The sequence below is a fragment of the Nicotiana sylvestris genome, chromosome 1 (genome assembly GCF_000393655.2).
Source record: "Nicotiana sylvestris chromosome 1, ASM39365v2, whole genome shotgun sequence".
NCBI lineage: Eukaryota > Viridiplantae > Streptophyta > Magnoliopsida > Solanales > Solanaceae > Nicotiana > Nicotiana sylvestris.
The window spans coordinates 138157838-138171399 of NC_091057.1; positions in this window are offsets into that span (position 1 = coordinate 138157838).

Genomic DNA, 13562 nt, shown 5'->3' on the forward strand with positions numbered 1-13562 from the left:
CATGGCGGGGTTGTTTGGAGAAGGTGAAGACAAAAGGAGAGGGCAACCATGGTTGGCTGAGGTTTGGGGATGGTGAAGTCTTGGAGAAGAAGAAGAGAGGGTGGCCATTGTTGGCTTTCTTGAAGCTTGAGGAAGAAGAAGGAAAGAGAAGAGGGGGGCGGATGGGTAGTGTAGGTTTAGTTTTTTTTTTTTTTTTTTGTCAAATGTAAGATATGGGGTGTTGGGTATTTGGGTTATGGACCGGGTCGACCCATGTGGAGATGGACTGGGTCATGGGGAAGGTTGGACAATTATTTGGGCTTGTGGTTTGAAATTGAAGAAGAGGCCTAATTCCGATTTTCTTTATATTTTTGCTCTTTTTTCTTCTTTTATTTTCTAAAACTAAATTATAAAAATACTTAAATTATTATTAAGAACTAAATTAAGTTATAAAAGCGCAAATTAACTCCCAATAACAATTAACGCACAATTAAGTAATAATTAAGCATAAAATTGTTCATTTGGACATTAAATGCTAAAAATGCAAAAGATGCCTATTTTTGTAATTTTTAATTTTTGTAAAACTAATTTAATTACTAACAATTGTAGAATTAAATCCTACATGCAAAATGCGACATATTTTTGTATTTTTTATTAATTTAACAAATAAGCAAACACAGACAAATACAAATAATTATCCAAAAATGTCACAAAAATTCTCAAAATTGCACACCAAGGAAAATCATTTTATTTTGAATTTTTTTGGGAGTAATTCTCATATAGGGCAAAAATCACGTGCTTACAGCTGCCCCTCTTTGCCCGAAGACACGAAGGATTTTCGTGCAAAGATAAAGTGAGCGATTTTTGCCCATCCGAGTACTCCGTGTGAAGCATTTTTTGAAAAAGATTTGACCGAACCTTTGCTTCAGAGGTTTCCTACATATCCTGGGCTAAACAGGAATCAGGTCAATGTAGTTAGGGAAGTTTTGGTAGCTGGGACTACCGTGGGATTGCAAGGTTACTGCTGTTGCATGCTATTAACACTGCTTACCGATCTCCTTGTTACACCGTGCTTAAAAGAAAACAAGAAGCTAGGCTAGACTGCAACTTGTTCTTGTTGCCTTGCTTTCTTGTCTGTTTGCGTTTCTTCCGGTGCTTTTCTTCCGAGACTTCTGGCCCTTTGCTTTTCTGAATACCAGTTTTCATCATTTTGTTCGGTCCGCTGGGGACATGGCTTTCTTCATTAAGCTTTTCGGCGGTTCCCCTGGGGATACAACTCTCTTTATTAGATTTGTTATGCTGGGCATGATTTAATGTTCAAATGCCACGTCTTTCAAAATGCGTCTTTTCTTCCTTTTGACACATGCACTTGAGTTTGTGCTGGGACCTCTTGTTGCAACCTTCTGCTTCCCGGTGCTGGGGATTTTTATTGTTTCCTGCTGGGGATTCCTGTTGTAACCTTCTGCCTTCTGGTGGGGTTACTGATTTCAAAATCTGCAGTATAAGACTAAAAAGTATTCCTCTTGTTATACAGATGGGCGCCTAACTTCAACAAACAACTTTGAAAATAAAACGCCATTTCTCTCTTCAGGCGGGCTCCTGATTTCAAAAACAACTTTTAAAATAAACGTCATTCCTCTCTTCAGGCGGGCTCCTGACTTCCACAACTTTAAAAATAAAATGTCATTCCTTTCTTTAGGTTGGCGAGATTTCAACAACTTTTAAAAATAAAACGCCTTTCCTCTTTTCAGGCGGGCTCCTGATTTCAACAACAACTTTGAAAATAAACGTCATTCCTCTCTTCAGGCGTTCTCCTGACTTCAAACAAACTTTAAAATAAAAATGTCATTTCCTTTCTCTAGGTTGGCGAAATTTCAACAACTTTTTTTTAAAAAAAAAACGTCATTCCTCTCTTCATGCGGGCTCCTGACTTCAACAAACAACTTTGAAAATAAAATGCCATTCCTTTTCCTAGGTTGGCGAGATTTTAACAACTTTTAAAAATAAAACGTCATTCCTCTCTTCAGGCGGGCTCCTGACTTTAACAAACAACTTTAAAAATAATTCAGCCTCCGTTCTCCAAGCAGGCTCCTGACTTCGACAACAACTTTTAAAATAATTCAGCCTCCGTTCTCCAGGCGGGCTCCTGACTTCAACAACTTTAAAAATAAAATGTCATTCCTTTCTTTAGGTTGGCGAGATTTCAATAACTTTTAAAAATAAAAAGTCTTTCCTCTCTTCAGGCGGGCTCCTGACTTCAAACAAACTTTAAAATAAAAATGCCATTTCCTTTCTTTAGGTTGGCGAAATTTCAAAAAAATAAAACGCCATTCCTCTCTTCAGGCGGGCTCCTGACTTCAACAACTTTGAAAAAATAAAATGCCATTCCTTTTGCTAGGTTGGCGAGATTTTAATAACTTTTAAAAATAAAACGTCATTCCTCTCTTCAGGCGGACTCCTGATTTCAACAACAACTTTGAAAAATAAAAATGTCATTCCTTTCTTTAGGTTGGCGAAATTTCAACAATTTTTTTAAAAATAAAACGTCTTTCCTCTCTTCAGGCGGGCTCCTGATTTCAACAACAACTGAACATTGATAATCTTAAGAAAACTAAAAAATGACTCCCTTTTTTTCAATTTCAAACTTCTTTTTTTTTCTTTCAAATTATCCGACTAAGATTTTATTATATTATCTTGGGAGAAAAATTTCATCGGACCAAGATTTTGACTCTAGGAGATAAATCGTCAAACTAGGTCCATTTTGTTGTGATCTTAGGAGAAAGATTCATCGGACTAAGATTTGATATCTTAGGAGAAAATTTCATCGGACTAAGATTTCTATCTTAGGAGAAAAATTCATCGGACTAAGATTTGGTATCTTAGGAGAAAATTTCATCGGACTAAGATTTGATATCTTATCTTGGGAGAAAAAATTCCATCGGACCAAGATTGTGACTCTAGGAGATAAATCGTCAAACTAGGTCCATTTTGTTGTGATCTTAGGAGAAAGATTCATCGGACTAAGATTTGATATCTTAGGAGAAAATTTCATCGGACTAAGATTTCTATCTTAGGAGAAAAATTCATCGGACTAAGATTTGGTATCTTAGGAGAAAATTTCATCGGACTAAGATTTGATATCTTATCTTGGGAGAAAAAATTCCATCGGACCAAGATTGTGACTCTAGGAGATAAATCGTCAAACTAGGTCCATTTTGTTGTGATCTTAGGAGAAAGATTCATCGGACTAAGATTTGATATCTTAGGAGAAAAATTCATCGGACTAAGATTTGATATCTTAGGAGAAAAATTCATCGGACTAAGATTGTATCGGGAGGGAAATTCATCAGATTAGGACTTTTTATCCTAGGAGGAAAATGTAAAGATCAATGATTTGAGAAACTTACCGAGAAAAATTCATCGGACTAAGATTGTATCGGGAGGGAAATTCATCAGATTAGGACTTTTTATCCTAGGAGGAAAATGTAAAGATCAATGATTTGAGAAACTTACCTTGGTAATTTCTTCTTTTCTTTTCTTTTTCCTTTGCGCTGCTTTGTTCTTGCTTGCTAGGGATAATACCACTGAGGGAGTCTCCTTTCTTCCCCTCCTTCAATTTTTTTTTTCTCTCAACACTGCTGGGGATAAAAGTGTTATCTTTTTGGGATAACGTTGTTGAGGATAACGCTGCTGGAGAATTTTATCCCTTCAAATCGATGTTTCATTCTTCTGGAAGCTGCTGGGGATGATAATGGCTTTTGCTTTTTCTAAACACCAGTTTCATCTCTTTGGTTCTGTCCGCTGGGGGATACAACTCATTTTATTAAAACTTATTGTGTTGGGGGCAACACTGGTTCAAAGACCACTTCCTTTGAGACTGGTGTTATCTTTATTCTTCCCCGAATAGGTACCTGACTTCCAGAAAATTTTCTAAATGAAAGGAAAATTTTCTGCCCCACTTTGACAATCTCCCTTATGGCATGCATTTCCGACATCAATGCCATTTCCTTTACCTGTTTCAAATCAAACAAAATTTGTTAGTTTAAAGCACGGTAGTTGGTTGTGATACTCCACTGGGATGGCTTTTCCCTTTCTCCTTCTTTGCTCTGCGTTCCACAACTTGTTGGGGATGATATTATTTGCTGGGGATAATCTCTTTCTGCTGGGGATATCCCTCTTCTTTTGTGGCATATCTCGGAAACTGGCATTTCCCCGACCTTTTAGTCTTGCATGAATCTCCCAAATCATGCCCATTGCTCTTCTTGATTTGTCCACAGGCCTTGGCCTTGAGGTTTATAACCTTTGATTTCGGCAAGGATATCCCTCTTGACACTCGTTGATCCTTTTGTCAATCTCCTTTTGCTGGAGATATCTTTCTTGACACTGGCCTCGCGCTTGTTCCTTCCTGACTATACCACTTGGATGTACTAGTCAGATCTCATCTTGCATGATTGGAAAGTTGATGGCCTATTTTGAAGTCATTTCTCACTTGTTCTGAACAAACAGACTCTACTGGGGAATTTTCTATGAAAGGATAAAGATAAAAAGGAACAGAATAAAAGACAAAGGAAAAAGATGACTTTTTAACAAAAGAAACTATAAATAAAAACCTATCAAATGCAGATACCGACTTTAATGGTCATGACATGCATATGTGGCCTATCCTCCGCCGTCAATCGTCTTTCAAGACCTATAATTGGAAATTCCCCATCTGATTCTCAATCTCATTCGACTTGTAGTGCCCGAAGGGTTTTCACTATCAAGCCTCTCTCATTTTAGTGTTTCTCTCAACTTTCATCGCCTTACGGTGTCCGTAAAGATTTTCACCGATAAGACTCTCTCATTTGTATCACTTTCCAGCTGGGGATTTGGAGTGTTGCCGGTATGACTCTTTCTGCTGGGGATTAAAGTCCTTTCTGCTGTGGAACAGAGTGTTATGTTCACCGGCAAGACTCTCATTTGTCTGACTTGACATCTTTTGAAGACTGATCAGAAGGTCTTTCTTTGGACCGTAATGTGGGTTTTGGATAGGCTAGAAAGAAAGGGTATTAAAGGCTCAAAAATAAATTTGGGGTTCAAAATTACAACCTTCGGAACCATATTTGTTTACAACAAGCGCAACTCTTGCCCCAGTTTTTAGTTTGGGGATATTTATTTTTGTTATACTATGTTACACTATGCATATTATGCACCATATGACCGAGCCGTGAGGCGCCTACGTATCCTCTTTGAGGAATCAGGTCAAACGCAGTTCCCAATTCCTCTGTATTCTTCTGACTTTCTTTTGTTTTTTTGTTATCATTTTTCTTTTTTTTTCTTCCACGTTTGTGTTTCTAACCTTTGCTACTGATTCCGAACGAGGGGTATGAAAGAAAATAAATAAGGCTCAAAAAGGGTAACGAAGGATAAAGTGTTTAGGTAGCAGAACAAAATGCCTTCGTCATTCCAATCTTCAAAACACGCCAAGCACAAACAACACCATTAAATATTCGCCACATCTTCTGATTGTGCCGAACTTGATAACCATATGCAAACATTTGCCTTTTTCTTTTGTCATTTTTAAAGCACCACTGGGCAATTCTCTCACTTGATTTCATGGTTTTCTTTATGTTTTATTTGCCCCAGTTCCACATGACTCGAGCTCCGAATAATCTCAAACCATTTTTATTCTTTTTAAATGTTCCGATCACCTCCCAATGGTTTTATGATTATCTTTTAAGATCAGGCCCAACTGTGCGCACATGTCATGTCACTAGAATCGGCGCTGAACAAAAATGACAGAAGGACCAAACAAAAGATGACGGGAAATAAAAGATCGGATTTTGTATTAGACTACCGGTGAAATGGTTTGAATAATAAAACAAACGAAACAAACCAGAAAAAAATCCTAAAACAACCTGGACAAAACTTAAACAAACCGCTATGACAAAATGGAAAGATAAGAAGGTTTGACACAAGACAATATCCGAATTACAACCCAAATAATCCGGACGACAGAAATGACAACAAAATAAACCACCAAAACTCCTCTCTGGCTGACCAGGAGATGGAGCGCCTTTCCAATTGCCAAACACGATATTTTAGCCATTGAGTTCTGCATCATCATTGCCAAGACCATTACCAACTTCAATATCATTATCATCAGTTAGCAGCTTCCCGGGATGACTCTCAAACTCCATGTCACCAGGCATCCTCCCCATAAAGTGTGCATCATGATGTGCAGGTAAAGGATTCTGCGCGATATTCTGGGTGTCACTATCTTGGATCACAATCAGATTTTCCTGGATCATCCTTTCTATTTCTCTTTTCAAATCCCGACAACTTTCAACATTGTGCCCCTGGGCATTGGAATGGTATTCACACCTTTTAGATGGGTCAAAGCTTCTTGCACGTGGGTCCACGTGATTTGGAGGAATAGATGCAATCATGTCGTGATGCTTTAGCCTCCCAAATAAGCTTTCATAGGACTCTCCTATTGGTGTAAAATTATCTTTCAACTTTCGTTCCCCTTTATACCTCTGGCTTGGATGTGGGTTATAGGGCACCTGAAAGTTATGTGGAGGCTTCTGGAGATTTTGTGACGCTCGTGCTCGCCTTCTAGGGTGTTTTGGTGGCGGGGCAACATACTGAGGTGGAACAATAGAGTGTTGTGGGTTCTGAGGGGGATAATATTGCTCAGGGGATTAATAGAAAACTTGAGGAGGCTGCTCAAACCTTCGAGATGTTCTCCTAGGACCTCTTCTTGACCCTGATGTCATCATGATTTCTTCAATTTTCTCATTTGTGTCGCAAAAATTATCAGACTCAACCCGGACAGCGTGAGTTGCAGCTTTAAAAACTGCTTGACTTATATTTTTTCCTGTCTTAAGACCATTCTCTATCATTTCTCCCATTTTGATTGCTTCCGAGAAGGATTTGCCAACTGCGGACATCATGTTCTGAAAGTAATCTGGCTCTTGCGCTTGAAGGAAGACAGTTATTAGCTCGTGGTCATCCATGGGTGGCTTAACTCGAGCTGCTTGCTCTCTCCATTTAATGGCATATTCCCTGAAACTTTCACTTGGTTTCTTCTTCAGGTTTGAAAGGGAAATGCGGTCTGGGGCAATGTCGATGCTGTATTGGAACTGTTTGACAAATGCTTGTGCCATGTCGTCCCAGACATACCAGCGAGACGTGTCTTGATCCATAAACCATTCGGAAGCTACTCCCGTAAGGCTTTCCACAAAATAAGCCATCAACAATTCTTCATTTCTTCCTGCAACTCTCAGTTGATTGCAATACCTTTTCAGGTGGGCAATGGGATCTCCATGTCTATCGTACTTTTCAAATTTGGGAGTCTTGAAACCAGGCGGCAAGTGGACATCGGGGAACATACATAAATCTTTGAAGGCAACGCTCTTTTGACCAGACAACCCTTGCCTGTTTTTCAACCATTGTTCTAAGCTTTTCACTCTTTGGGTCATTTCTTCTTGTACCATCTTTCGGGTAGACTCTTCAATCTTTGCAGGAAGATCAAACGAGTACGGGTGGTACTTAGGAGAGTGGTATTGCTCTTGTTGTGTCGCAAATTGTGACTCATGACGAGGCTATCCTTGCCCACTGGCCCATGCTTGACACACTCCGGTCATTTGCTGTTTCAGTATTCTATTTTTCTCCGGCACAGTAGACTCTTGTTGAACCCTCTGACTCTGAGTCTCTTGAGCATTTGTAACAACTTTGATGTCAGTTATCATTTTCTTTGGATCTTGTGTTTCCGTCTTACCACAAACCGACCAACTCAACTTTCTTCACAATTCAAAACAAAACATGTTAGAATTGACTCAGTCGGTTCTTATTACTAGCAACATCTTTTTCCTTTTTTTCGATTTTTTTTCAATTTTTTTTTCAATTTTTTTTGTTGTGGTCGAATCTTATGGAGATTGCCTACGTATCATGACCCCGCATAAATCAGACCTTGCGTAGTTCGGACCAAATAAAGATAAACAACAATTTTTTCAATTTTTATATTAAAACAAACTGGGTTTCAAAGGTTTGAAGATGACCTACAAACTCGAAGATCAAACAACCCACATATTCTAATTAAAAGGTTTACAAACTCCAAAAACAAATGGCCAGCTTCCTTTCTCCGTTTGACAAATGCAACCAAACGGTTATTTTTGCAAATGTGGCCCCTTCCAAATTTCACATGAATTTTGAGGCCGAGGAGGATTATTTTATGACACTTTACAAACTTGCCCATTCTTTTACGAAAATAGCCTTTCAACAACTGAAAGATACTCTAAGGCTATTTCGGCAAGAACGGTTTAAGACGCGGCCGAAGCTGGCTCGGCTTATTTTTGACTAAAAATCCAAAGGGTATTCACCTGACCGCTGACTCTTTGTTTTTTTTTCTTTTCAAATTACAATAAAAACCTGGTGTTGCAAACACGGCCCTTCAGCACCTCGGGGACGAAGATTTTTAAGGCTGTGTGGGTCAACTGGACCAAAAATCCTAAACATGACCCAAAAGGTGGCTGTTTATGCAAAGTCAGCCTTCCGGCATCCCTTTCGGGAACATTCGGCTATTTATGACAAAACAACATCAATTGACTTATTTACGACTCTTTTTATCGTTTTTCAAATTAGAAAACTCAATATTGCAAACGCGGCCTTTCAACGTCTCGGGGACGAAGATTTTTAAGGCTGTGTGGGTCAACTGGACCAAATCTTAAAAAACGACCCAAAGGTGGCTGTTTATGCAAAGTCAGCCTTCCGGCGTCCCTTTCGGGAACATTCGGCTATGTTTTGACAAAACATCGTCACCCGACTTCTTTATGATAGAATTAAAATTTTGACATGTTTTTTTTTATTATTTATTTGTTTTTGGCTATTTTAGCAAAGGGGGGTTGGACCCGACGAGGGTTGCCTACGTATCACACATCCGGTGAGAATCAAACCCGCGTAGTTCGGGTAGATTGGATATGGGTGCGAAATAAAAAATAACTAATTCAGAGAAAACATATTTATTTTTTTTGCTTTTTCTTAAAAGGTGATGAAACATGTAAAATCTTTTGGATTTTCTTTTTCCCTTTTTTTTATTTTTGATTTTTCAAAAATGATAAAAAGTGCAAAGTTTTTTTTATTTGAATTCATTTTTTTAAAAAATAAAAATGTAACAAAACATAACCGGGCCCTATTTGCTTTATCTTCGCACTTCACCCTCTCTTTTTCCTTTTTTCCTTTTCATTCACTCTCAATTATCATTGGTCCACCAAATGACCCTTTTACCCTTGAAGGAATGCAACATGTAGCACATAAGATGCATCAAGATGGTCTTTTTCATTTCAGGTTGTTAGTCCTAGACAGACCCAACCCCTGTGTTGAGTCCCCTAAGCCAAATGCAACATGATGCAAATAATCGTTCCTACTAGGGATCCGGCATGAAGTCATGTTATTCTATGTTCAAAACCTGAGGCATATTGTTCTAGATCTGGCTTACCCAAACGGACAGCTTGAGCCGAAGTGGGGGCAACGTACCGGGAGCCCGAAAGTCTACCCGGCCTAGTTACTTGTCCCAACTTCGTCTTATTTGGTATGACTTCTAACAGAAAGGTGGGCCACGCGCACGTGTGCACCATAAATTAAAAAGACTCAGAAGGAAGGAGGGTTTCGTAGCAGTTTTATATACACAATTCAGATAATATTAAAGCGGTAAAAAGCAACATTTAGCACATTAAGCATGAATACGTAAAAAAAATCCGATAACAAACAAAGCCAACCATAACAGTTATTTTAAACTCGAATTCTTGAACCCCGAACTAGAGATTCTGGGATAATCCCCAGCAGAGTCGCCAGAGCTGTCACACCTCCTTTTTCCGCCCCGCGAGGGGTACATGAGTTTTTTCCAATTAAAGGACAATCGAAACGGGATTTGTTTATTTATTTCAGAGTCGCCACTTGGGAGATTTAGGGTGTCCCAAGTCACCAATTTAATCCCGAATCGAGGAAAAGAATGACTCAATATTATAGTCTGCGCACCAGAAATCCGGATAAGGAATTCTGTTAACCCGGGAGAAGGTGTTAGGCATTCCCGAGTTCCGTGGTTCTAGCACGGTCACTCAACTATCATATTCGGCTTATTTATCTGATTTTAATACAATTATGAACCGATGTGCCAATTTTAACTTTTTACCACTTTATTATTATTATTTTTAAAAGAATGTGAACATCGCTTAAAACACGTCTTTGGACTGCGTCACATGAAATGCACCCACAATCCGGAACACATTTTATTTGATGTTTTGGGATTTGGATTTGGGTCGCATGAAATGCACACCCGTGTTTAGGAATGTATTATTATTAAAATCGTGCCTAAAGCGATTAGCGTATTATTATTTCTGGGTAAGACCGTGGAATTCACTAAACAGTCCATCCCGAATTCTAAATATTCAATTAAACATTTATTGAGGGCCCCGCAATTGGTGCATTTTATTGGGCGAGGCTCATCTCATTTTATTTTTAAAGGACAGTCCTAAAATGCCTACATTTTTCTCTTATTAAATTTGTCTCTACAAAATAAAAGAGAAAATGTCTTAATTTATTTACATGCTTGAGTTGTTATAGATGGGTTTCGAATATGATTCATAAAATCTGAAAATGATGCAAACAGGACAGTCCGTTGCCACTGCGGCCCCAGGCCCAACGTGTATGACATAAAACTAGACCTGGACCGTCTTATTCACATGTTACTACTTAGTTACATTATACTAGGCATGTTCTCAATTTATCAAATTAAAAAAAAACTTAGCAATCTAATTTTAATCCTAGACCATTTACATGCTGAAATTAACCAATATTATTTAACTAAACAATATTCCTACCAAGTTCCTAAATGACCTATTCGTTTGATTTTTTTTTGACTAGGCGGAGTTACTACACCATTTATTTATTTTTTAGGCAATATATAGATAGTTCATCTGTTAAGCTATCGTCGGATGTTCCACTATATATATTAAATAGCTACATGATTCTGATTTTTGCAAGCTAAATAATTTATACATACAAATAAAATTCAGAATATAATTAAATTAAATTTAGAATTTCAACTCTTCATTTTCGTATTCATGCTTCATATTTCGGTTTACAATAACCAGCGTGTCAGTTGTGTACCTGATATTGGAAGCAAAAGAAGATGAAGATGAGAATCAGCAGCAGCAATAACAATACAACACAACAACAACAGCCCAGGAACAGATTTGAAAATCAAAATAAAATCCAGAAACACAGACAACAAACAACGGACAGAAACCAAGGGAATTTTCAGATTTGAAAGGCTAATTAATGTTTAACCCTTAATTTCTAAACTCGTATATCAGAATATTTATCAGGTGTGTATTACTCTCTCTTCTAATTTCCAACTCCTTTTTATTTGTATTTTTTCTTTTCTTTTCTTTTTCTTGAAAGTTTTAATATTTTTCTTTCTCTCTTAAATATTCAGCTCTTTTTTTTTCTCTCTCTATCTGTCCGTCCTCTTTCTGTCTTTTCAAAAATCTGATCAAGTTCATTTATTTATATCCCATCCCAAAACTCTTTAATCAATTAAAATCAACCACTTTCTCCTACCAAACCCATTATCTTCCCACTCATCCCCCTTTTAAATCCACTACCTAATGTTTTGTCCCCACTATATTAAATAAATATATCAAACCCCAACCCATTACCTCTTGTCCCCCATGCCTAACATAAACAATTATATCACCCACACCTCATTACATTTTGTCCCTCATGCCTAACATAAACAATTATATCACTCACACCCCATTACATTTTGTCCCCCATGCTTAACATAAAGAATTACAAAAATGTACAATTCCCAAACTACCCCCCGACCTTATTGCAATTACCATTTTACCCCTGAACGTACTGCAATTTACCAAACTACCCCATCAGCTATAACCAATTCACCTAATCAATCTCAACCAAAATATAGCCAATATGACCAATTTCTCAACAAATTTTTAACAACAAATTCAAACTAAATGATGAACAACAAAGAAACAACTAAAATTATCTTGATTAAACAATATTTTTAACAACAAACAAACCTACTTTCAGATTCAACAACAACAAACATGTATATTCAGATTTCTAAATTCAATAATCATTTGAACTTAAAATTAAATCTAACAACATTACAACCAACAATTTCTATATTAAAACTAAACAAGATCATGAAGCAAACTGAAGAAATAATCATAAATGATAAACAACAAACAAGAAAATCAAACTTATACTAATTTCGGATTCAAGAACAATCAAACAAAGTATGAACATAAATGAAAAGTTTCAACAACAATAACAAGCAAGTTTTATTCAAATTCGAATTAAGCTTAAACAAAACAAATAAACATATTCAAATCACTAAACTTCAAATAATCAATTGATCTTTTTAATTAACTCCAATAAAATTATAACAAAAATACATGATTCAAAAAATTAAAAACCAAGACATAAACTCACATTAAATTACCGAATTAAAAACGAACTTCAAACAAAACAAAAAATGAACACGAATTAAATCTAAACTAAACAACAAAGATGGATGATTCAAGCGATCAAACTAACATTCCTTTATGTTAAAACTAAACCAAAACAAATGAATAAAAACGAAAATGAAGGAATAATCAAGAAATGATAAATAATGAACAAGAAAAGAATCAAACATATACTTATTTCAAATCCGAAAATATCAAACAAAATACGGAAGAAATGAAACTTAAAACAACTGACCGGAAATGACCAACGATGAACTCGAACGGACTCAAACGAAACCAAACGAAACTTTGACAGAACTTCGCCGGACTTTAACCGGACTGCTTTGCTTTTCCTCCGTGTGTGTGCATGTAGTTGTGGAAGTTGCTATGGCGAGCAGCAGCAACACTTGGACGTGAAGAACGCAGCGGGCAGCAGCGATTTGGAAGCTGGAAGAAGCTGCCATGGCAGCAACGACAACGAAGAAGCAGCAGTGGGCAACAGTCCGCATCGACGGGAAGAAGACGCAGCGGGCAGCAGCGACGGGAAGAAGAAGAAGAAACCACGGGCAGCAGCAACGGGAATAAGAACAACGGTCAGCAGCGATAAAGAGACAGTAACAGCAGTTGGTCGCAGAAGAAGAAGAAGCGGGCAGCATCTCGACGGAATCTCGTGCTCATTTTGAAGAGCTTGAAAACGCAGCCATGGCGGGGTTGTTTGGAGAAGATGAAGACGAAAGGAGAGGGCAGCCATGGTTGGCTGAGGTTTGGGGATGGTGAAGTCTTGGAGAAGAAGAAGAGAGGGTGGCCATTGTTGGCTTTCTTGAAGCTTGAGGAAGAAGAAGGAAAGAGAGGAGGGGGCGGATGGGTAGTGTAGGTTTTTTTTTTTTTTTTTTTTTTTTTTTGTCAAATGTAAGATATGGGGTGTTGGGTATTTGGGTTATGGACCGGGTCGACCCGTGTGGAGATGGACCGGGTCATGGGGAAGGTTGGGCAATTATTTGGGCTTGTGGTTTGAGATTGAAGAAGATGCCTAATTCAGATTTTCTTTATATTTTTGCTCTCTTTTCTTCT